At 36.1% G+C, this 23,250-nt stretch overlaps 1 long non-coding RNA gene across 1 annotated transcript; it reads left to right on the forward strand.

Moving 5' to 3' along the window:
* The first annotated feature begins 20,119 nt into the window (after positions 1-20,119).
* LOC145630857 (uncharacterized) lies at positions 20,120-22,560 on the forward strand. Its single transcript, XR_014112283.1, has 3 exons — positions 20,120-20,458; positions 21,719-22,051; positions 22,365-22,560. It is a non-coding gene; the product is annotated as an uncharacterized LOC145630857 (long non-coding RNA).
* The last annotated feature ends 690 nt before the right edge of the window (positions 22,561-23,250 follow it).

Below are 23,250 nucleotides of genomic sequence, written 5' to 3' on the forward strand. Positions count from 1 at the left end.
CTGGCATAGGCACCTTTCTTTTCCCTTAGATTAATTTTGTAGATTCTTTCTTTTCCCTTAGATTAATTTTGTAGATTCTTTCTTTTCCCTTTTTTTTAATAAATGAGCATTTATACTCCTTCATATGGTCATTTCATTATATTGCATTAAAAAAAATAAAAAAACAAACCATGTCAAACTAAGCACAAGGTATACCAATGATTTAGGGCACCTCTTGTAGCCACATCATATTGCTTTCACCCTTCAAATACACAATCCTTTTTTCTCGATAAACCACTTTGAGCCTCGTATAACGATAAACCTTTCTTTCTTCAACCTACATCTACCTAAACCTTGGGATGGGATAGTGTGCAACTTATGCAATTTTCAATTTCGTAAAAAGCTTGAGTGACTTAAAATAAGCAAAAATAAATAAATAAAAGTGTACAAAAGGGCAAGTGTTCCAATGTCTTTGATATAAAAATGTCTTTGATAAGAACGCGTCTCAGATTGCGTCTCTTATCGAGTGCTCGGCACCGTGCCTGAGAAAAATGAATGCCAAGTGAGTAATAGACTGCATGATCAGGATTGTCCACACTTATTAAAATAAAATAAATAAAGCAAAGAAAAAGAGCTAAAAAAGAGTAGAAACTCATGCATAAAAATATAAGGATTCCAAAGCGAGGTTGCACACCTTTGGTGCTTATCTAGGGTCTTGAGCCTTTATCCCGTTCTTCTATAAACTTTAGCCTGACCACATTAAAACCCTTAAAAATACCTTTTTGAGGTATACACATACTTGTGCGAGGTTCGACTAGAGCTACGTTCGGCTTGATTCCTAACGGATACGTAGGCAACCTCACATCGAGGTGCGACCGTAATAAACATGCATTCATATTCAAATTCACACACTTACACCATGATCATATCAAGGGATCTCCTACGCTCATCCCTATTCATTTAGAGCTAGACTTTGGGGCTTGATCCATATATCATTAGCTTACCTAGCCTAAGAGTCACCACCATTTGACTATTTAAAAACAATATTTTCCCACACACTTGGCCTTTGCGCCCTTACTTTAGAATCACTATCACACACCGAACAGATACATGACCAAATATACTTTCCCTTAGGAACCCTTTGTCATGAAATCTTAACATAATGCTGATGCTTGTATTGTCATATCAAAATCACTCATCAATCATAATCATTATTGCATCAAAAAGTATGAAGTGCTTAGCCTCCGTGCCTAAGTTACCTAAGTACTTTCATTATCAAGTCAACTAGGATAATCTAAGATGTTATAATCCTTGTGCTATGAGAAACAACATTTGACTAAGCTCATTCAATATACACCTTCAAAAACTTCACTTCGATTCTTTTTTCGCGTCTTTCTTTTTCGGAAGAAAGTCGGTACCCTCCACAAAAATGACGGAAAATTTTTGCTTCTTTTGCATTTTCGTGTCGCACAATCATAATACAATGCACACATGAGTAATGTACACATTGTGTCCTGTCGTGTCATATCACCTTGATTTGAGTCTAACCATGTGTCATTTCATTTCGAGTCGAGTCAACCTCGAGTCAGTCAATCAGAGCGAGTCAGGTCTATACCTTGAGTCGTGTCAAGTCAATGAGTCAAGCGACGTTAAGCCTTAGGTCAACCCTAAGATAATTAAAATAATTAGCAAATTTATATAATCAAAAATAAATACAGGTGCAGCAGAATAGGGAAGACCCTACTCCAGCGCCATATGACAATATCTAGCGTCTGGAAATAGATTTCAGCGCTTGGCGCTAGATCCCAACGTTTGGCGACAGAGTCAATTCGTGGCTCCAGAGATATTTTAGCAGTGATAGTGCTCGAAGCCTCTCGAAAAGGTAATTTTGACCTCATAAAGCAATTTCGGGTTCCTTAGTATGCCAGTTAGCCCATATAAGCAATTTGACAAGACTAAGTAGTCTGTTTGATTACAATCACAATAAGTGATCTACCTGATGAAAGATCGTCTCACTTAGATTAAGTGCCTAAGAATTGGCTCATAACGGAGACACCGACGTACTGGCGTAACGGAAGCAAAGTTCAAGCGAGCTTTAGAGATCGGCAAGCGTTGGTCTTCAGAAATTTTTCTTCGGAATATTATCATCAAAGCTCTTTTGTTCAGAGACGCGTGGATATTTCTTTTAAGCTCTTTTTTTCAGAGACGCGTGGACAAATCATCAAAGCTCTTTTGTTCAGAGACGCATGGACATTTCCATCAAGATCTTTTACTCAGAGACGCGTGGGCATCCTATTATCAAGCTCTTTGTTCAGAGACGTGTGGACACATCATTCAGAAGTTCATATTAAAAAAATAAGCTCTTTGTTCAGAGACGCGTGAACATGTATTTCAAGCTCTATTGTTCAGAGGTGCGTGAACATATAAAAAAAAGAAGCTCTTTGTTCAGAGGCGTGTGAACATATTTTAAAAAAAAAAGAGAAGCTCTTTGTTCAGAGACTGAACATCGAAACAGCAAGATGGTGTTCCCTAGATTAAGGAGAGTTGTCACAAACAACTGAGGATTGTTTCAAGTGAAGCAATCTTTGATCATGTTCCCTTAGACGTGGAAGATGGTCATAAAGCAGAAGAGGATCGTTTCAAGACGTGGAACAAAACTCCTTCTTCAAAACCCATGGTCCGGCCGAACGTACCCTATAGTCCGGCAAAACCTACCCTGTAGTCCGGCCGAACCTTCCCATTTGTTCGGTCGGACCTCTCCTTTTATCAGCTGGCTCTGTACGGACTATATAAGTCCCATCTTAGAACGTTTTGAGGAGGAGATTAACTTAGTTTTAATTTTTCTACATTTTAGCTTAATCTAGAGAGAGAAACACTATTAGTCTTCATTAGTAGAGAGAGAAAGTGTGGTTTTCTTCATTGATGAACTTGGATTTTGAAGAAGGAGTTTTGTTCAATCCTTTGTAGACCTTCATCTTCAATTATTGAGCAATCTCTTACTCTTTCTCTTTACCTTTGTTTTTTATTTTGCTTATTTGCTTTGATTTTTCTTCTTGCTTATTAGTCATGTTGATGCTTATTGATTTGATGATTGATATTGTTTTCAATATGATTTGTGAGTAGTCACCTAGCCAAGGGTGTGGGGATGGTGTAGTTTCTAATTGTTCATGCTTATAATGTTGGGGTTATGTTAATGGTGATTAAAGTCTTTGCATGCTTGATATTCTTTGGTCTTTCTTGCAAGTGCACATTGTTAGTTGATCAAAGATGAGTCTTTACTAACAAGTAACGGAAGTTAACTTAGTTAAGATTCATTACTATCGATAATTCTTTGTTTGCACCTTCTAATAGATGGTTCTGATGTGGAAACATAGAGGCTATGTTAGGAGAAACCAATTAACCCCGGAAGACGGTTAGATTGGACCCCTTTACTTCGGTATTCGTGCATGTTTAGTTTACCATTGATATGCTACTTTATTATTGCATGATCAAGCGTCAACTTCACCTAATCATTTCCCTTGGTGCCTAGCTTTATTAATTTTAATCCATTTCGTTCTTAGTTTAACATTCTAGTTATTCACACTTCTTGTTCCGAGATAGCTTAGACCCTAGGTAATGAATGCAGTGCTTAAGCATTTCTCCCGGTGGTTCGACCCCTCTATTTACCCTATACACGTATTAGGTCAGTAGAGCTTTATAAATTCATTTGATTTAGGTGTAGTCGCTCAACGACACGATTATTGCCTAGTCAAATTGGCGCCGTTGCCGGGGAGACGGTTTCCATTGCTATTTCATTGCTTGTTTGAGACTATCTCACCTTTATTTGCTAGTGTTTGCTACTTTTGTTACTTGTTAGTGCTTACGATCTTCTTAGCTTTGTTGTATTAACAGAGGACGAACCCGCTCAAGATCTTTGATTCCCATCGATCCAGAGCTAGAGAGGTCTTTGTCCCTACTTCGAAGAGAAGCAAGAGCAAGGAGTAGAAATTCCCTTACTCCAACGAGAGGAGTAAGAGAATTAGAAGATACTCCACCCTCTTCACCCTCAGGTGAAGAATTAGATATCCCTAAATCATCTTCGAGTTCAGAAATCAACCCTTTCTCAACCTATAAGTTTTAGAGTAAAGAAGGTTCTAAAATGGGAGAGAATACGCCTTTGAGTCGTCTTGGGCCCCCCGAAGCTTTTAGAGCGCAAAGTGGGATCCTAACTCCTACTACTTAAGCCAACAATTTCGAGATCAAGCCTAATTTGATTGCCTTGATTGAGAGGAAACAATTCTCTGGTGGAAAGTTTGAGAGTCCTCATGAGCACCTAAAAGATTTTGAGAAATACTTTGTTACAATTGTTTGACTTTCATTTGATTGAATTCGCTTTGTTGAATGCATTTGACTTTCATTCGATTCAAAAAGCTTTGTTTGAAAGTGTTTGACTTTTTGTTTTTTTTTTTCTTTTTGGTAAATAAGAGATTTTATCACCAAAGAGAGAAAGTTACAACTTTCAAAGCTAAGTTATAACTACCTTCAGAACACCACAAGACCTGAAAAAACTAGGCCTACCCCCAAAAACCAGTTCTAGATCCTACCTTATCCACCTTCTAGGAAGGGTTGTAGGAAGGGCCTAGAAAAAACTGGACTCAGATTTCCAGCTAATTTCTAGGAAGGGTTCTGTAAACTAGGACCATACAACAACACACTACACCAAAAACTATATTAGAGATCACAAAATATAGAACGGTTATCAAAGGTAGGCGTTCTCCAGAAGAATATAGATCGTTTTAATATAAGAGGCGTTTTGTATGTTAATACATATAGAATGGTTAGCATAGTTAACCGTTCTGTATTTCAAATTTACTTAAATAATCAAAAAATAATAATTATTTATTATAGATGATATAGAACTGTCATCTTGACAACCGTTTTTTTATTATATTAACTAATTTTTATTTTTAATTAGGAGGAAATTATATACGTACATACGGAGTCATAATTTACCCAAATTTCCGTAAAAAAATTTACCCAAAATACTAAAAGGGAAAATTGAAACGCTCATCACTTTCACATTCATAAAAAGTGAAACGTCTTTCTCATTCATCAGTCGCTTACTCCACCGCCACTCCACGTCCATAGTACCGCACCTGTCTGCTGAGCCACCAGTAAATTGAGGTAGGCTCGATTTTTTTTTTTTTGTTCGAATTTTTCTTGTGGTAGAGTAATTGGATTCTTAAAATTGACAATCTAATTGCATGAATCATTTGAATTATGAAGGAAACAGAAGTAAATTCGTAGAATTCGAATTTTAGTTGATTGAAAAAAACTTCAAAGTTCTTGTTTTTGGGATAAATTCATCGATTTCTTGTATGTAAATATTGGAGCCGAATTATTGTAGTAAGTTTAATCAAATTACCCTTAATTTTTTCGAATTTACTTTTATTTCAATTGTAATTAAAATTTTTTTAGCCAAATTAATCTTACCTAAGTTCCATTTAGAACCCTAATATGAATTTTTTATTTTTATTTTTTTATTTTTATTTTTTTTATTTAATTTTTTTTTTAAAGAACAAAGATAAACATACAATTTTTTGTTTTGATTTAGTGAGGTAAATATATGCTGTTGGTTGACGAGTGGAAAACTAGGTCGTTATCTAATCTTCCTTTGGTCAAACTAAATTTATAAACACTTAACAAACCTAAATACGAGTATAGAGGCAAGTCAAGGGTCGAACCCAAAGGAACGGTAATGTTCAAGCACTTTCAATTATGCGCCTAAAATAGGTTGAAGACGAAGGTAAGAGAGAATACTAACAACTAACAAAACAAGTAACCAAAAATAAAACACTAGGAACGGGGATCAACATGTAATCATGTCAATTGCAACAACTTGGGAAGAGCATGCCAATCAAAGGTTGTGAGGACTAAATGATAAGAGCAATCAATTGGAATCAAAGAGCTATCTCCTAATCTAGCCTAATCTAGAGAGAGAAGCACTCAACCTAAGAGAGAGAAAACTAAACTAAAACTAAGAAATTACATGAATGAAGAATAAAGAAAACCAAAAAACTATATAAACAAAAGGAGAAAATAAGCATCAAATCGTAAAAGACCCAGAAACCCGCGCCCGCGGAGAAATCGGTCGCGCCCGCGGAGGGGAACGGACACCCCGATAGCCGCGCCCGCGGCCCAAGCCTGCGCCCTCGGGGAGCCCTCGGGAAAACCGCGGGTGCTTACTGCCCAAATACGGCAGTTTTGGAGCTGCAGCAACCCCGCGCGCCCGCGGCAGTTTTCCAGGGCCAACTTCAGAAGGCTGTAACTTCCGATCTAAGAATTGTATGAAGGCATGCAACCTATCATTGGAAATCTCTTCAAGTCTAGTTTCCAACCCAACTTGAATCACCCTAATCCGATCTGTAGAACTTGAGATATGACTAAAACAATGCACAAAGGTCCTATTTGATAATTTGCAATCCTTCGTTTTCTTATGTTTCAAACTCAAATTCAATTCCGAAAAGTGCATATTGATCCTAGTGGGTGCTATTTTCAATTCCCATGCATGTAGCCCGCGATGTACCTACAAATCAAGAAAAAGAAACGGAGAAGCAAGAGAAATAGCCGAGAAATGAATAAAATGATAAGAAAGCCATTAAAAGCATGCATTTCTCTAAACTAACACAAAAACACGCGAATCGAGCATTATTCTCTAAAAACACGACATAAACGACTACAAAGGAGCATAGAAATATAAAGAAAACATTGCCTAAAGGTGCCATAAATGGCACGGATCAAATTCCCCCAAGGTAAACTTTTGCTCGTCCTCAAGCAAAACAAAATCCAACCCAAGGGAAAAATGATGACATTATTCAAGCAAAGAAAGAAACGAGAAAACTAGAGAAGATGGGAATATACACTAACTCACTTTCGTAGGAATCACGGTCAATTTTAGAAACTAAAGACAAGCCATTTAAACCCCTAGATCGCCTTAGAGGACGAGTGATGCTCTCGTAAGGGTATCCTAAGAGTTTACCCATAACTCTCATAATAATACAAACAAGGCAAAGCATGAAAAAGAAAACAAAATACAAGAAAAGCAAACAAATGTTCATGAAAGGACTTTTGCAAATGTACAAGCACAATGAATGCAAATCTTTCTAAACAAGTAAGGGAGTGCACGCTATAAGATACCTAAGGTTGATTGAAACATAAAAATGCTAAGCATAGGAACTAGTTATCACACTCCACTTTCATTCCAAACGGTCTTAACGCGTTCCCCCTACTAATCTCATATCTCCCCATAGTGAGCATCTCATAGATTCCGCGAAGGAACCGGAAAAAGATCAAATTTTTGGGCTACTCGACATCTTGACTTCGCATCCCCTTTCCTTAGGCAATGACCCATGATTCCCTCCCCCGAATAGTGACTCAACTTTCTAGGTCGAAAGGTCTTTCCCCAAGGTTGTAACATAAGGCATAAAGGGTGAAGGTAGGCTAAAATTTAAAATTTGTAGGTTTTCCTAAAAAGTGAAGCAAAAGGGTGATCAATCCTTAACAACACGATCAAGAAATCACCAAGCAAAAGCAACACCCCCAAGCTTATTTGAAGCTATACTCACAAGAAATATATACAAAAAGCGTAAACGCTTCTCCCCCAAGCTTAAATGAAGCATTGTCCTCAATGCTTAGAAAGAGAAAAGAATACATCAAAATATTTTTGAATTTTCACTTTTTTCAAAATTTTTTTCTTTTTTCTTTTTTTACTTAAACTTGCAATGTCCTCGCCTTTTGCTAAATTCGGACGGCTTTTTCTATAATGCAATTTATTAGTCCATGCCTTGTATGATTAAGGACGGCTTTTACTCAAACACTTGCCATTATTCACAAAGAAGACTTAATCACAAACTAGCACTCATAAAAACCAAATTTCCAACTTATCCACCACAAACTCCATCATACGTGATCAATTTGCTTCACAAAAAACCAAGAATAGAAAGAAAATGAAACAAAAGGCCAAAGAACTAAAGATGTGGCTTGAAAAGAAGGTATAAGGCTCAAATGGTTGCAAGAAGGCAAATGGAAACCCAAAAACAAATATGAATCAAACTAACCTAATAATGAAAAATACCACCCCGAAAAAGGTGCCTTTGTCCTCCCTAGATAGCTCGGTCTCGGGTTTAAGAATCATACATCAAGCTTTATAGATTAGGCTTGCAAAGTCAAGGACCCCATGCCGCTCATGCAAGAATATGATGGAAGCTTAAACAAATATAAATCTCACATAGTTGTAGCAAAAACTCACTAAGGTTGTCAAATCAAAGATAGGGAGCAACTACCAACATGCCACAAACAAGTAGAATCCGTTTTCATGATCCCCCTAGTTCTAGACAACTACCTTAGCATGCTTTATCCTAGATTCAACCAAACGTATCTCAAACCGTGCACACCACTACCATTTAGGAAGAAAAGCATTCAAGTATACAAGTCCAAATGTTATTATGTCCAAAGCAATAACAAAACAAAACACAATGCAATTTTGCCTTGATAGAAACAAAAATCTTTTTGGAGTTTTTAAAAATATGAGAACATGGAAAAGCATATACAAAGGTGCATGACATATATGAATCAACATTCCTCCAAACATGATAGAATACCCTCCCCCAAGCTTGAATGAGACAACATGCTCAAACACAAATCAAATATTCCACGGGAGGGGAAAAACAAGGAGATTAATCCAATCAAACCAACATATGTGCAACAAGTCTTCATCAACTAGAGAAAGAGCAAGGAAGGATATTACCGGATATTAGGTGGGTGTAAATACCCGCAAATGACCCAATTTTAACCTTTCAAAGCTAACAACCTCTAATATTGAATCTTGCCTTCTATATGTTAGCAAATGTGGTGCCAATCTTTCTTGATTCTTGATCCAAAAAGAAGCAACAAAGTATATCAAGTCATGTACCTAGCAAAAGGAACACAAACATTTCCATTAGATAAAATCTATTCTAAAAAGAAAAGAAAATGAAAGCAATAAAACACAGGTTACTTTCCGAGAAAGGCTTGCTTAAGGTCCAAGCTTGATCACTCTAGTAAAATAATATTGCAACGATCGCAAGAGCTTGTCAAATGCACTACTACACATTTCATATGATAGAAGGTAGGCAAACGACGGAAGAAAAACGTGCAACAAAATCATTGCACGCAAGTGAGAAGGGAGGTGCCAAAAGAAAGAAGAAGAAGGATCAAAAGGATAAACAAGAAAATAAGAAGAAGAAGAATAAGAAAAAGAAGGGGGAATAAAAGAATGGAAAGAAAAAGAAAAAGGCAAATCCTCCTCACTAAAATATTTTTGGGTGGCAACATCACCCTTTTCCTCAACAATAGACGAATGAGGGAAATTAAGATCATCATAGACAAGGGAGTCCCCAATACGCTTATCAACAAAGGAAGGGAGAAAAATAGGGCGATAGGGGATGTGGTCAAACCTTTGAGAAAAAGGGGTATAAGAAATAGACAAAGGGTTCGCGACTCCCTAAACACAAGGTCTCACATCGCCAATGAGGGCATGAAAATCAATCATAGAGTCCTCAAATGAAGTTCTCTCACAATCGACATCTCCCTCAAGCTCAAAAACTCCAAAGGAATCAACCTCATCCTTCTTTGCACCACAATAAACAACCTTTCCTTCCACAAACTCAAAACCTAAGTCTTCAAAACCGTGCATGAATGGATGCAAATATAACTCAAATTCATCTCTCTCCCATGAAGCATCATCAATGAACTCACTGAGAAGGCTATAGGTTTTCATTTGACTCTCAATAAACACATTAGACATAACCTCAAACAAGTCCAAACACTCATGGATAGAAGAGTCACATTCATACACTTGAGACTCATCATAATTTAATCAACCAAGTAAGAGGAGTTTAGATTCACAAAATCATCATAATCATCATCACTCTCAAGTCCCTTTCCTTCACTCCTATGCTCAACAATAGGATCCTCACACACACTTGGTTGTTCAAAATTATCATCATCATCATCCTCAACACACACATCAAATTGGGATTTATCACAAACAAGCATCAAGGATGACAATTGGCTTTCTAACTCTTCTCCTCTTCTCTTTTCCTCCTCAATACGCTCCTCATTCTTTTTCATTATCTCTAATTGACCTCTCATAGAATTAAGGATCATCTCCTTACTAGGCCCAAACTCATTATCAAGCTCAATGCGCCTAATTTGAGACTCAAATGTATCAACAAGAGATTCAAAAGATGTAGAAGGTTGAGGCTCAACAAGAGAAGAAGAAGTACAACCAATATTATTGGAAGAATCAACATTAAGATTATGAGCATATACATCACATTGGGGAGTGGGGGCATAATTTATAACATGAGATTCATCATTAAGGTAATGAAGCACATCACAAGAAGGCATGGTAAATAATGAAGAATATTGAAACACACCATTAACATCCACTTGAGCATGCACTTCATCATCATGAACAAAAGGAGAAATGAAGTTGAAATCATGTGTTCTAGATTCACTTAAGGGATCATGTGACAAATCATGGGAATTCATGCTAATATTAGAAGTATCAAGACATTGCATATCTATATTAGACTCATGATTACCCCTATCATAAACATCCCTAGCAAGCCAAACATAAAAATCCCAAGCATCATCAATTGACAAAGCTCTAAATTCACCATTATGCATACATTCAACTTCATCCCTAGTTTGCTCATTCAAACCAAAATAACAAATCTCACAAGCCTCCCAAATATTACAACAATTATAGTCCAAAAATCCCTCAAGTCTATTGAAATATTCACAAAAAGGCTCATTGTCAAATTGAGGAAACGAGAAATATGCCATTTTTATACAAAACAAACAAAAATCAAATAAAAGAAAAGTATATACAAAGACCTAGAATCAAGCAATCAAAAACACTCAAACATAGACACCGTTCCCCGGCAACGGCACCATTTTGACGAGTGGAAAACTAGGTCGTTATCTAATCTTCCCTCGGTCAAAATAAATTTATAAACACTTAACAAACCTAAATACGAGTATAGAGGCAAGTCAAGGGTCGAACCCAAAGGAACGGTAATTTTCAAGCACTTTCAATTTTGCGCCTTAGCTAGGTCGAAGACGAAGGTAAGAGAGAATACTAACAACTAACAAAACAAGTAACCAAGGAAATAAAACACTAGGAACGGGGATCAACATGTAATCATGTCAATTGCAACAACTTGGGAAGAGCATGCCAATCAAAGGTTGTGAGGACTAAATGATAAGAGCAATCAATTGGAATCAAAGAGCTATCTCCTAATCTAGCCTAATCTAGAGAGAGACGCTCTCAACCTAAGAGAGAGAAAACTAAACTAAAACTAAGGAATTACATGAATAAAGAATAAAGAAATTTAAAAAACTATATAAACAAAAGGAGAAAAGAAGCTTAAAATCGTAAAAGACCCAGAAACCCGCGCCCGCGGAGAAATCGGCCGCGCCCGCGGAGGGGAACGGACACCTCGATATCCGTGCCCGCGGACCAAGCCCGCGCCCGCGGGGCCAAAGCCCGCGCCCGCGGGGCCAAGGCCCGCGCCCTCGGGACAACCGCGGGTGCTTACTGCCCAAAGACTGCAGTTTTGGAGCTGCAGCAACCCCGCGCCCGCGGCAGTTTTCCAGGGCCAACTTCAAAAGGCTGTAACTTCCGATCTAAGAATCGTATGAAGGCGTGCGACCTATCATTGGAAAGCTCTTCAATTCTAGTTTCCAACCCAACTTGAATCACCCTAATCCGATCTGTATAACTTGAGATATGACTAAAATAATGCACAAAGGTCCTATTTGATACTTTGCAATCCTTCGTTTTCCTTTGTTTCAAACTCAAATTCAATTCCGAAAAGTGCATATTGATCCTAGTGGGTGCTATTTTCAATTCCCATGCATATAGCCCGCGACGTACCTACAAAACAAGAAAAAGAAACAGAGAAGCAAGAGAAATAGACGAGAAATGAATAAAATGATAAGAAAGCCATTAAAAGCATGCATTTCTCTAAACTAACACAAAAACACGCGAATCGAGCATTATTCTCTAAAAACACAAAATAAACGACTACAAAGGAGCATAGAAATATAAAGAAAACATTTCCTAAAGGTGCCATAAATGGCACGGATCATTGGTAGAATTGATGAGGATATGGCTGAGCCCATTTTGTTAATGAGGTTCATTTAAAAACAAAATGTTTTGGTTTATAAGGTTAGACAAAATTAGATATAGGAGTTTGATGCCCAATTAAACAGAAAATGGTAAGTAGAAATCAAAAAAAGAAGGGGTTATAGGCTTATTCTACTAGAACTACCGTCTGACAAGAATAATTTTCAATTCTACGATACCACTTGAGTAATTCATGCCCAATGCAGGTAATGTGCTGGGTGTGAACAACCATATTGTTCCTGGCATTGCTATCGGACAAGGAAGCTAATGTTTTGCTTCTGATAGCATCTATATCTTTATGATAGAAGGACTTTTTTATATATGCTTGTTTGAGTGTAATTAATTTTATTTATTATTTTGTTTTATTTATGTGTCTTTCTTTCTTTTCATTTTCGACCCTTCTACATTTTCATGTAATCCACAATGGAAGGCATACTGTTCAACTTATTAATGACTTGCATTGTGCATATTTGCTTAATCCATTATTTTTAAAACAATTGTCTAAGGCCTGTGTACATAACAAAAGGAAGCACTAATGTTGAAATGGGTGATCTTTTATAGGTAGTGCAGCAAGATATCAATTATCATTGTTGTGAAGTCAACTGATAAATAGTTAACAACCGTGGTTCTTTCCTTGACTATGTCTTGTGTGGAAAATAGTTAGCATGAATATGATGTCTGTATTGAGTTAATTTATTTATGGCATATGAGGATTGAGATTCAAGTTTTTTTGTAAGCTTATTCCTTGTCTCAATGATGTTCTTGTAGTTTAATTGATTGATATCGGTTCATATTTATCTTATAGTAGACAAATATCAGATAGTTAAAAAAAAGAACAATATAATTAAATGACAGAAGGGGTGATAGAAGAAGTTCTAAAGTTCCACTAAAGGCAAATTTTGATCTATTTTTGCTAAAAGTTGGCTCGACAAACGTCAGTCCCACAAGTGGAGGAAGCAATGTTTTTGGTATGAAACTGGTATCTCTATTGTGAGATTGCTAAAAAAATTCTGAGGTTTTTGTTCTTCCATCACCTCCAGCTAAAAAGATTTTTCTGAGGGTGGCATGTATTTGTGTGCGTTCTTAATATATCGTAATTATCTGCTATAACCCTCTAAAGCCTGGTCTTAGCATGACATTTCCTAACTTGTTGAAGAAAATCTTCTTCCATAACCCTCTAAAGCCTTGTCTTTGCATGACATTTCCTAACTTCTTGAAAAAAATCTTTTTATATATGACTTGTTTGTAGTGTATTGTTTCTTAGCCTTGATTATATCCTGTTTGAACAAATTCCCCTGCAATATGTAAAACTTTGTGACTAACATTGCATAGTTAATATGGATTTTTACTAGTATTGAAATTGTATGATGCTCGGTTATAGAAGATTGTGCATCAATTAGTGCTTTGGAATATTACTTGAAACTGAGATAAAATTTTGGAAAATTATTTTTCCTGTCATTGTGCTCTCTAAAACCCCTCTTTGTTATTCAATGTAGCCATCTTTGCCACAGTTATCTTCCTGTTACCCTCTATGCTTTGTAACCTGTTACTTTGTGTTCCTGCTACCCTTTCTTATGGACTTTGTTCATTTGAACATTTTTTGGTTGGCTGATAGTATTTCTTTTTATCTTACTTTTTGTTCCAATTTTATACTTGATTGATTTAAGTGATCTTATCTAATAATTGTTCCAATTTTATACTTGATTGATTTTAGTGATCAAATTTTTATGCACTGACAGAAACTATTATGCACATGGCGGCTGTTATGTGTATTATGAGCAGCCTTTTTGGATAGTATCTGTTCTTATGAACTCTGATAAAAAAAATAAAGATATGCTTATTTATTATATTTAAATAGATGAATTTATTGTATATTATTAACTAATATGTATGTATTTTACATTGTTTTGTAGTATATTAAGCAAGTTCCTCCTACATATTCTCAACAAATAATCGACGAGCTTAGGGAAAGGTGGATTTTATATTTTACCGGATACCATCAACCAAATGACGACAATGATGATTTATGTGAATTGTAGAATCAATATGGTATTGGTATATCTATGCATTTTTTTTTAAATCAACATTAACTAGAAAGGTGTTTTGATATTTAACTTACATATTTGTTTGTATAGTACACATTTTGTATGAATGATTCAATTTAATTGTGGTTGGATGTTTTAAATTATATATATGAAGTATATTTTGATGGCTTTCGTCATATCTGGAATTATATTTGTTGATTGTATTATACAAAAATTTATATTGCACGTATATGGGATCATGGATTTATTTTACATAGGAAATGTGGAATTTTTCTTACTGGATTAATGTACAAGATACAAAACAGGAATACAACAAATACAGGTCTAAAATGAAATACAAAAATAATACATATTATTAAAATACAGGAATAATACAATATAAAATACGTACAAGGGTAATTCAAATAATTATGGCTGGATTTTTTTTTTTAAAAAAAAATAAACATTAAAGAATTGTTATCTAACTTAACCGTTCTATATTGTAATGCAATATAGAACGGTTCAGTGACCTAACCTGTTCTTTATTCCTTCCTTAGTGTACGAATTTAAGAAGGGAAAAGAGAACGGATGTGACTAACAACCGTTCTCTAATTATTATCATATAAAATGCCTAAACAACCCGTTCTCTATACTTTATACATCGCTTAGCAGAAGATCGCCTTAGGGGCGATCTATAAAGCCTATTCTAACAGTTCTCTAAGGCATTTTTTGTAGTAGTGACACTAGCAGCAAACTACAAGACAAATAGCCCTATAACCTTCAAAAACCAAGCAGAAGCAGTCAGGCCTGCAAATTGCACCAGCAAGAACAACAGAAGCCTAAACATACAAATGTTTTCTATCAGAGTCAAGGAATCTACAAGCTACAGAAAAAATAATATCCCTAAAAGCAATATCTGCAAGCTTGTAATCTCCAGTCAACATCAAAGTATTTCTCTGAATCTAAATGCAATGGACAGTCTCTACAAAACACATAAGCATCAACCTTCCTTTAGCAGTTGCTCTTGTACCTTGTTGCAGCACCCAATGAACTTCAGAGTCAAAGTTCTGCCCAACTCTGACATAACCAAGAAGTTGCAAAACTCTATTCCAAATACTAGTTGAATATGAATAATCAAAAAACAAATGAGAAACTTTTTCTGCAGCATTAGAACAGAAAAAGCACAGAGGATCTTAGGGCATATTCCAAGTAGTAAGTCTATGTTTAGTGACAAGCCTGTTTCAAAGAGCCAACCAAGTGATAAACACACTCTTAGGAGAAGCCCTATTATTGCAAATGATTATCTTCCAAGTCACTTTCTCAGCTTGAGGTCTGATTTGACTGTAGAGCTGTCTAATACTCATTTTGCCATTAATTGTAATATCAGACCACCCACCAACACTATCAACTAAAGCTCTACAATTCATGATCTTCCTTTAGACCTAAGAACACTACTTAGGGACAGAGGCACCCCAGAAATCCTTATTCTTGAAATAGTAAATGTGGACCCATTTAACCCCACAAGTTATCAGATTAGTGAGCAATATCCCAAAGAACATTAGTAACTGAAGATTTATTCCAATCTTCAAGAGAAGTTAAATTCCAGCCACCACAAGTCTTGGGCAAACACAAATATTTCCAAGAAACTAGGGCTTTTTTACTATGATTACCTTTACCAGTCCAAAGAAAGCACCTAAACCTTGAATCCATTTATCTTATAATCTTCTAAGGCAAAATAAAATTTTGAGACCAGTAAATGTGTATTTAAAATAAAATAGAGACAAGATCAGCTCTTGAGAATAAGAGCAAGTCATCTGCAAATATCATATGAGTAATACCGAACTTTGAGCATCTTGGATGAAAATTGAAGTCAGGATTCTCAGTCATCTCCTTTAGGCACCTTGAAAGATATTCCATACAAATAGCAAAAAGGAAAGGGGACATACGATCACCTTGCCTTGGCCCTTGTTTTTTGCAGCAAAAGGAGCAGAAGGGAACCCATTAACAAGGACAGAATAAGAAACAGTAGTAACTGTAGACACCCATTTGTGTCTCCCCAAAACCTAACCCGGTGATGAGTACCTTTCGCGTCGAATCATAATCGAATAAAGTGAAAGTGTGGAAATTTTAGTGTTGCGGATAGTTTTAATTTCTTTTCTCTTCTCTCTGTTTTTTAAAACTTATTTTAATAAAAACAGCCAATCCAGTTTGGTTAGTCCATGATATTGGTCCAATAGTAGTGTAGTTGGATGGGGCTTGACAAGAGCTTTCCAACGATAGATTATAAGCCCAATTCCGATGAATATTGTGGAAGTTATGGCCAATTTGCTGAACGGGGCCCGGTTTGAGCCTTATATGCGGCCCAATGATCTAGGGGAGGGCCTAATAGATTTATCGTTCCTAATGCAATTAGGAGTGGTTTTAGTCTTCTAGATTCTTCTAAAAGGTTCTTTTCATTCCTAATTCAATTAGCATTGATAAATTGACTTTTGTTGACTTTTCAGAGTTTTATTTAAAATCAATGAACGTTTTTTGAGGAAGATACGATTTTATCCTCCTGTACGGCAATTTCTATTTGATTTTAAGAAAATGCGTGAATTTCTGAATCAGCGCCAAACGCCAGCTGTAGCGCCTGGCGCTAGCATTGGCGCCAGGCGCTAATGTTGGCGTCTAGCGCCAATTGCCAGCGTTGGTGCCAACATTGCTTTTTGTGCGCCTTAACTCTGTTTTGATATTTTATCTTTTTGGCTGATTTTCTCTATAAATAACGTGCTAAAAACTCCGTTTTCGAACCAGTATTCATCCACAATCACCTACAATCATCAATTATAACCAATTCTCTTTCTCTCTCTCTTTTCTAAACTAGCTTTTTACATACAAAATTCCGCATTCATTATATTTAGATACACCTAGCCATATTCGAAGTTGCCTTCGCCTTAGACGTGAATGGTTTAATTTCAGAGGGTTTGGTCCCTAATCTCTCTTTCAATTATTTAATTTAATTGTTTTGTTTATTATTTTCCTTAAAGTTACTAACGTGTGTATTTTGTTGTCAGAAAGAGGTACGAGGCATCAAAGTAAGTGCTTTAATGGTTTTTATTGATGTTATGATATAGAGTTCATGCTTAGGTTGTTATTATGATTCCTAGTATCATGTCTAGGATAAATTTAATGCTAAATATGATTGTTATGATGCCTTTTATTTTCCTCCTATTATTTATGATTGTTAGTATCATGTTAGGGTTAAAGCTTTGATTTTTATTGCTTTGTGACATGCAAGGGTTTGTTATTAATCTTGTTAGTATCATGCCTAGGATCTTGCTATTATTATGCTTTAACATGATTTATGATTATTAATTACGATTATGATTATTTTTATGATTCATGATTATGGTTATAATTATTATTATTGATGGTTATTATGTTGCTTGATATATATATCTATTATTATTGCTTAGTCACGCCTTTATGCATGTTTAAAGGGAATTTGTACTTGTAATCACGCTTAATAAGATAATTAATAATCTTGTTTAGGGTTAATATGATTAAAATTCAAGTGATTGCCAATAATAGTTTTATTTGTGCATTAATATTCAACAAACATAGATTAAACAGGTTTAGGGTTAATCCTAATGATTGCATGTTAGTCAGAAAGCGCACATGAATACGATCAGAATAAAGTAGAGGCCTATTATTAGGGCAGGTTAAATCTCTTTTAGGTTGGATTTGTACCTTCATCCCCGAACCCTATTTGGTTCAAGACCTTATGGAGTTGATGATCTCTTGGATCGTTAAGGGGTGTAACCTTCACCTCCTGAACGATTTACAAGTTCCTTAAAAAAACTTGTTGGCGACTCTTTTGCTCTATATTCTTTCCCTTTGGACGCCACTGTACTTTAGTGTATGATCACAGTGGGTTTCAAGCTAGGGGATTAACGCTTAAAATATTCCTTATAGTTTTTTGGCGACTCCACTGGGGAGGATTTCTATTTTAATTCCTGAATTTATTTCGGCAATGATTTAGAATGAGTGGATGAGACTCGAAACGTTTTAAGTATTTCATGTGCGTAGTTTTGATTAACATTATTGTCATATGCATAATAAAGATCTCATTGGAAAGACCATCCGTAATGAGTTAAAAACATAGGATTTTACACGTAGGAAATTTGAGAAATATCTTTCCCAACTAGGACCGAAATGACACTGCGCGAAACTGGAAAATTTTATCGAGCACAGAAAGCTGCTGAGGCATGTAGGAATTAGCGTCAGCGAACAGAAGCTGGCGCCAGACATTTAACCGTAGCGCCAGACGACAGACATGTCGCCAGGCGCTACTGCTAAATCTTGGCGCCAACCTCTGTTTGCTGGCGCCAAATTCTTCCAATACCGAGCCAGAAATATGCGTTCTAATTTTGACCAGTTTTTCGCATAGTTTGCTCGATCCTACTTCCTTATTGAGTTTTTCTCACTTTTTTGAAACCCATATGTGTTCTACATATGGACATAACCCTTTGGGAATTCATGCTCCAACTACCTGATTGAACGCTCTGAGCAACAAAGGGTACATCCGAGAATGTTGAATTCGGCAAACCATGGAAGCGAGTTTTTCTATAAATCGCGGTGTCCCATCCACTCGCGCCAACCCTTCACGGTTAGGCTTCCGCGCGGTGCATCCAGACAATTAACCATGGACCCTCTATTGACTAAACGATATCCCGAACTTTAGAGAACTAGATCCATGGTTAGGTTGCAAACTCATTGCATCATATTGTGCTTACTTGACTAATTGTGCATTATTTGTTGTGCATATACTATGTTTTCTTAACAGTTTGTTTGACTTGTGTTGAGATTTAATAAATTAATAACTTAAAGAACTTTGCCTAATTAATTAATTGATTAATTAATTTAAATAAATAAAGTCTAATATTTTTATCAGAATTGACCTAGTACGACTTTAGGCATGCCCCTGTTGATTAATAACACCCAAAACAATCTAAGATTGAAGCTCCAGCATTGGCGCCAAAAGATGAGTTGTAGCGCCTCTCTGTGGTCTGGCGCTACACTACACAGTGCGACGCCAGTCTTGTCGTTTTGATGATAGTTCGGATTATTGATCGAGTCATCACCTAGTGTCTAATTAACTAGTTTGCTAATTAATTCGGTTAAATTTTGCTGTCAATAATACCTTGTCAAGTCATTAATAGAGTCTAGGCACTAATTCAAATGATCATGACACAAGTCTTAACATGTCACCTACACTCACTAGTCTTAGCACGCACTTTGAGTATATATATCACCATTACCATATCTTAGGTTCATGCATGAGTCAGTTTTTCCGTCATTTGAGTTGGGGGTACATTCTGTTCCTAATTCTTCATATCCCTCCATCTATATCATTTTTCTTCACTTTCTATTCCAATCTTTCTTCACTTCCTCCATCCATTGCATGTTAAATAAAGTTTGAGCCAAATAATTAACAATGAATATCCCCAAATTCCTTTTCCACAGTACTTGGTCGAGGAGAGAAGGGCGATTAATCAAGGACAACCTCTTTATTCACGTCTCACTTTTTGATAAACCAGTTCGCCAAAAGAGGAAGGCTAAAAAGATAATGGCAAGTCAAGCAGAGTTCAATGAACTTAGAAGTCAATTGAATGACGTGACTGAGGTGTTCACTAGTGGAAAAAATCTCATTCGTAACAGGCTATTTGTAACGGGCAAAGCTTTGCCCGTTACAATTAAGATATTCGTAACGGGCAAACTAGTGTCCGTTACGAATACTTATTTATTCGTAACGGGCAAAATAGTGTCCGTTACGAATACGTATGTATTCGTAACGGACAAAATTTTGCCCGTTACGAATACTATATTACACGTAGATGACCAAACATGGCCCAACTAATGAGAGGAGAGCCCAATACTCGGCTTTTTAGGTTTTCACTTAACAGCCGTCACACCTCTTTCTCTCTCATCAGTCCCTCACTCCCTCTCTCTCTCCTCTCCTCTCCTCCCCTCTCCGTCATTCACCTCTTCTCTTTCTTTTCAAACTCAGGCCCTCTCATTTCGAGGAGCAACGAGAAGAACTTGAGCAGCGATTGCGTTCATCTTGAGACCGGCGGCTTCATACATTAACTCCCAAGCGGCGTCGGTTTTGGGCGGAGGTGTAACCGGCGATGACGAACAACCAAGCCCGTAGGCTTCTTCCTCTTTAGATCTAAGTCGTTGAACGAACCGATGCTAGGTAAGATTATTCTCTTTGTAATCATCGAATATTAAGTTAGTTGATTCAACTTTATTTTTTGAAATCTATGTTGTTTTTAATTGATTTTAGTTTCTGGGTACTTGATTTTTGGGATATTTTGTGCTAAATTTTTGCAGATTAAGGAATTATTATTGTCTTTTTTAGATCTAAAGTTTTTGATTTTATTCCAATTCTATCGTTATTTTGTATTTTAATCTCCTCAATTATTTTTAGCTCTCTAATTTGAGTGGTTTTATGATTTTTCATCTTTAGTTTAATTTCTAAGTAGGATTTTTTGTTTCGCTCACAGGTTCATTTCGATTTCGTTCTCTTTTGCATTCTTTTCGTTCTTCGATTTGATGTGCAGGTTCATTATTTGTTTTGTTCTTCACATTAAATTTTATAGGATTTGTAATTGGTTATTGTTCGAGAATTATTTAGGTTTTTGAGTGATTTAATAGATTTTTAATGTGATTATTGATTCAGCATTTGATCTGATTTTCAATACGTGTTGTTAGTGAATTTGTGAAATCATGCATTCTCATCATTGGTAAGATATGAGAATTTCTCGTCTAGATGTTTGATTCTTAGTGTTGATTTAAGGATTTGTGATTTTGGATTGTTTATTACAATGACTATTTTAACTAATCATTTTTTATTTTGATACCATGAAGATTTGTACATCTCATTTAAGTTCATGCAACCATGACGAATTAAGGAAATTCTATGCTTACTGAATGCTAAGGTTGTAGTAGGTTCAAAATTATTGAATTTCAAGACCACTCTTCCTATTGCATCCTTTTTTGTTGATTGTTACTCAGAATTTTGAATAGTGTAACTCCATATGCAGACACACACACTATGCCTTGAGTTTGATATAATGTGGAACTCAGTTGGAGACTAGAATAGGTAGTAAAAATTCTTTAGTCCAAACGGAGGTGGTGGGAAACAATTCATTGAAGATTTTAGATTGATGCATATAGTACTCCTCTGATGTTTCATTGATGGTCTTTCAGTGCTAGGTGCTACTTACTACTAAGCAATTTTTTAGCTAATCCTTGTGATATACTTTGTATTACTCCGTTGATTAATAGATGAGTATCCTTCACCTGCTTGCATGAAGATGAGCATCCTTTTTATATGAGTAGATAATTTATCTTTAAGTCTTCCACCTAATAAGTAAATAACAAAAAAGGTGGTTGCTCATATATAGTTAGATTTTTTTCCCCCTAGTGTGTGAAATTTGTTAATTTCATGCAGGCACCTTTTTCTGATCCAAGGACCAATATGCGTTATGCCAATGCTGAAGTTTTTAAGCAAATCAGGTCACTTCCCAATGATTACGTGCACCGGTATCTGGCTCTTAGAAATGCTGTTGTTGTCCTCAAGTAGTTTATTGCTTCCCTTCAACAACCTTCTATTTAGATACTTGCCATGTCCGTACTCCTTAGCCCCATTGTTCAGATATGATGAAGCCACTTTTGTCAGCAAAACTCTGCATTACTTGAAGATTATCCACTATTCCCTGCAGAACTATGCATCACAAAGTAATACAACTGTAATCTGTAATCTGATTCAAATCAGGCAGCTGAGGTTGTGCATCTAACTCTCAAATACACGTGACTGCATTACTAATTTACTAGTAGTCAGTTAGATAATTTGTCTAGACATGTACATTTTTGCTGAATTGCTATAATATTATAGTTTTAAAGGTTGGTATTATAACAGGCTGCGTCCCAAGATATTCCAGAAATCATTCAGCAGATGTGAATATATTAGCTTTTTATGCATTTGGTTCATTATTTGTGGTTAAGAGATTATGAGAATCAGCTAGATCAATTGTGTAGGATTGATTAACAACCTATTTAACTAGTCAAACAACTTAGTCATTTATCTTGTCGTGCAGGATGTTGGGCAAGCAATGCGGCAAAGCTACTCAAGAGTTTTGGAGAGCTTAGCATTTACATTATGGCTAGACTAGACGATTTATTATTTTAGGTAGTCTTATGTAAACTTGTTTAATTATTATTACAATGATTTTCTTTTGCTTTGTTTTAGTTTTAGTTATTAGGAAATTATTAAAGCAGCTTTTCTTGATTGTATATTATTCGGTAATTATTAAGTGTATACTGTACTTGTATTATATATATATATATATATATAAATAAATAAATAAATTTTCAAGCTAGTTGTCCAGCCATGTGCTGGATTTTTTTTTTAATTGGATCTCATAGTATTCGTAACGGGCAGAACCTGTCCGTTACGAATAACGGGGTTATTCGTAACGGGCACCTGAAAAGCCCGTTACGAATAACCCCGTTATTCGTAACGGGCACCTGAAAAGCCCGTTACGAATAATAGGTTATTCGTAACGGGCAACATAAATGTCCGTTACGAATAATGGGTTATTCGTAACGGGCTTTTCAGGTGCCCGTTACGAATAACTCATTATTCGTAATGGACAGTGCCCGTTACAAATAACAATGGCCATCCGTAACGGCCGCATACGTAACGGACGCTGCCCGTTACGGATGGCCCCTTTTTGCCCGTTACGGATGAGGATTTTTCCACTAGTGGTTAAAGGCTTTAACCCTCAAAATTGATGACCCTGTGAAGCAACAACAAATGAACCTTATGCAAGAAAGTTTAAGCAAGCTATCTAGTGACTATAAATTTCAGGAAATTAGTTCACAAGGGGTCTCCTTGGACAAGGAACTTCTTCCGCATAAGTTCAATGCCACCGATATCCCAAAATTCAATGCAACAGATAACCCTTACTTTCATCTAAGAGC

This window comes from Chenopodium album, chromosome 5 (assembly GCF_948465745.1).
Source record: "Chenopodium album chromosome 5, dcCheAlbu1.1, whole genome shotgun sequence".
Taxonomy (NCBI): domain Eukaryota; kingdom Viridiplantae; phylum Streptophyta; class Magnoliopsida; order Caryophyllales; family Amaranthaceae; genus Chenopodium; species Chenopodium album.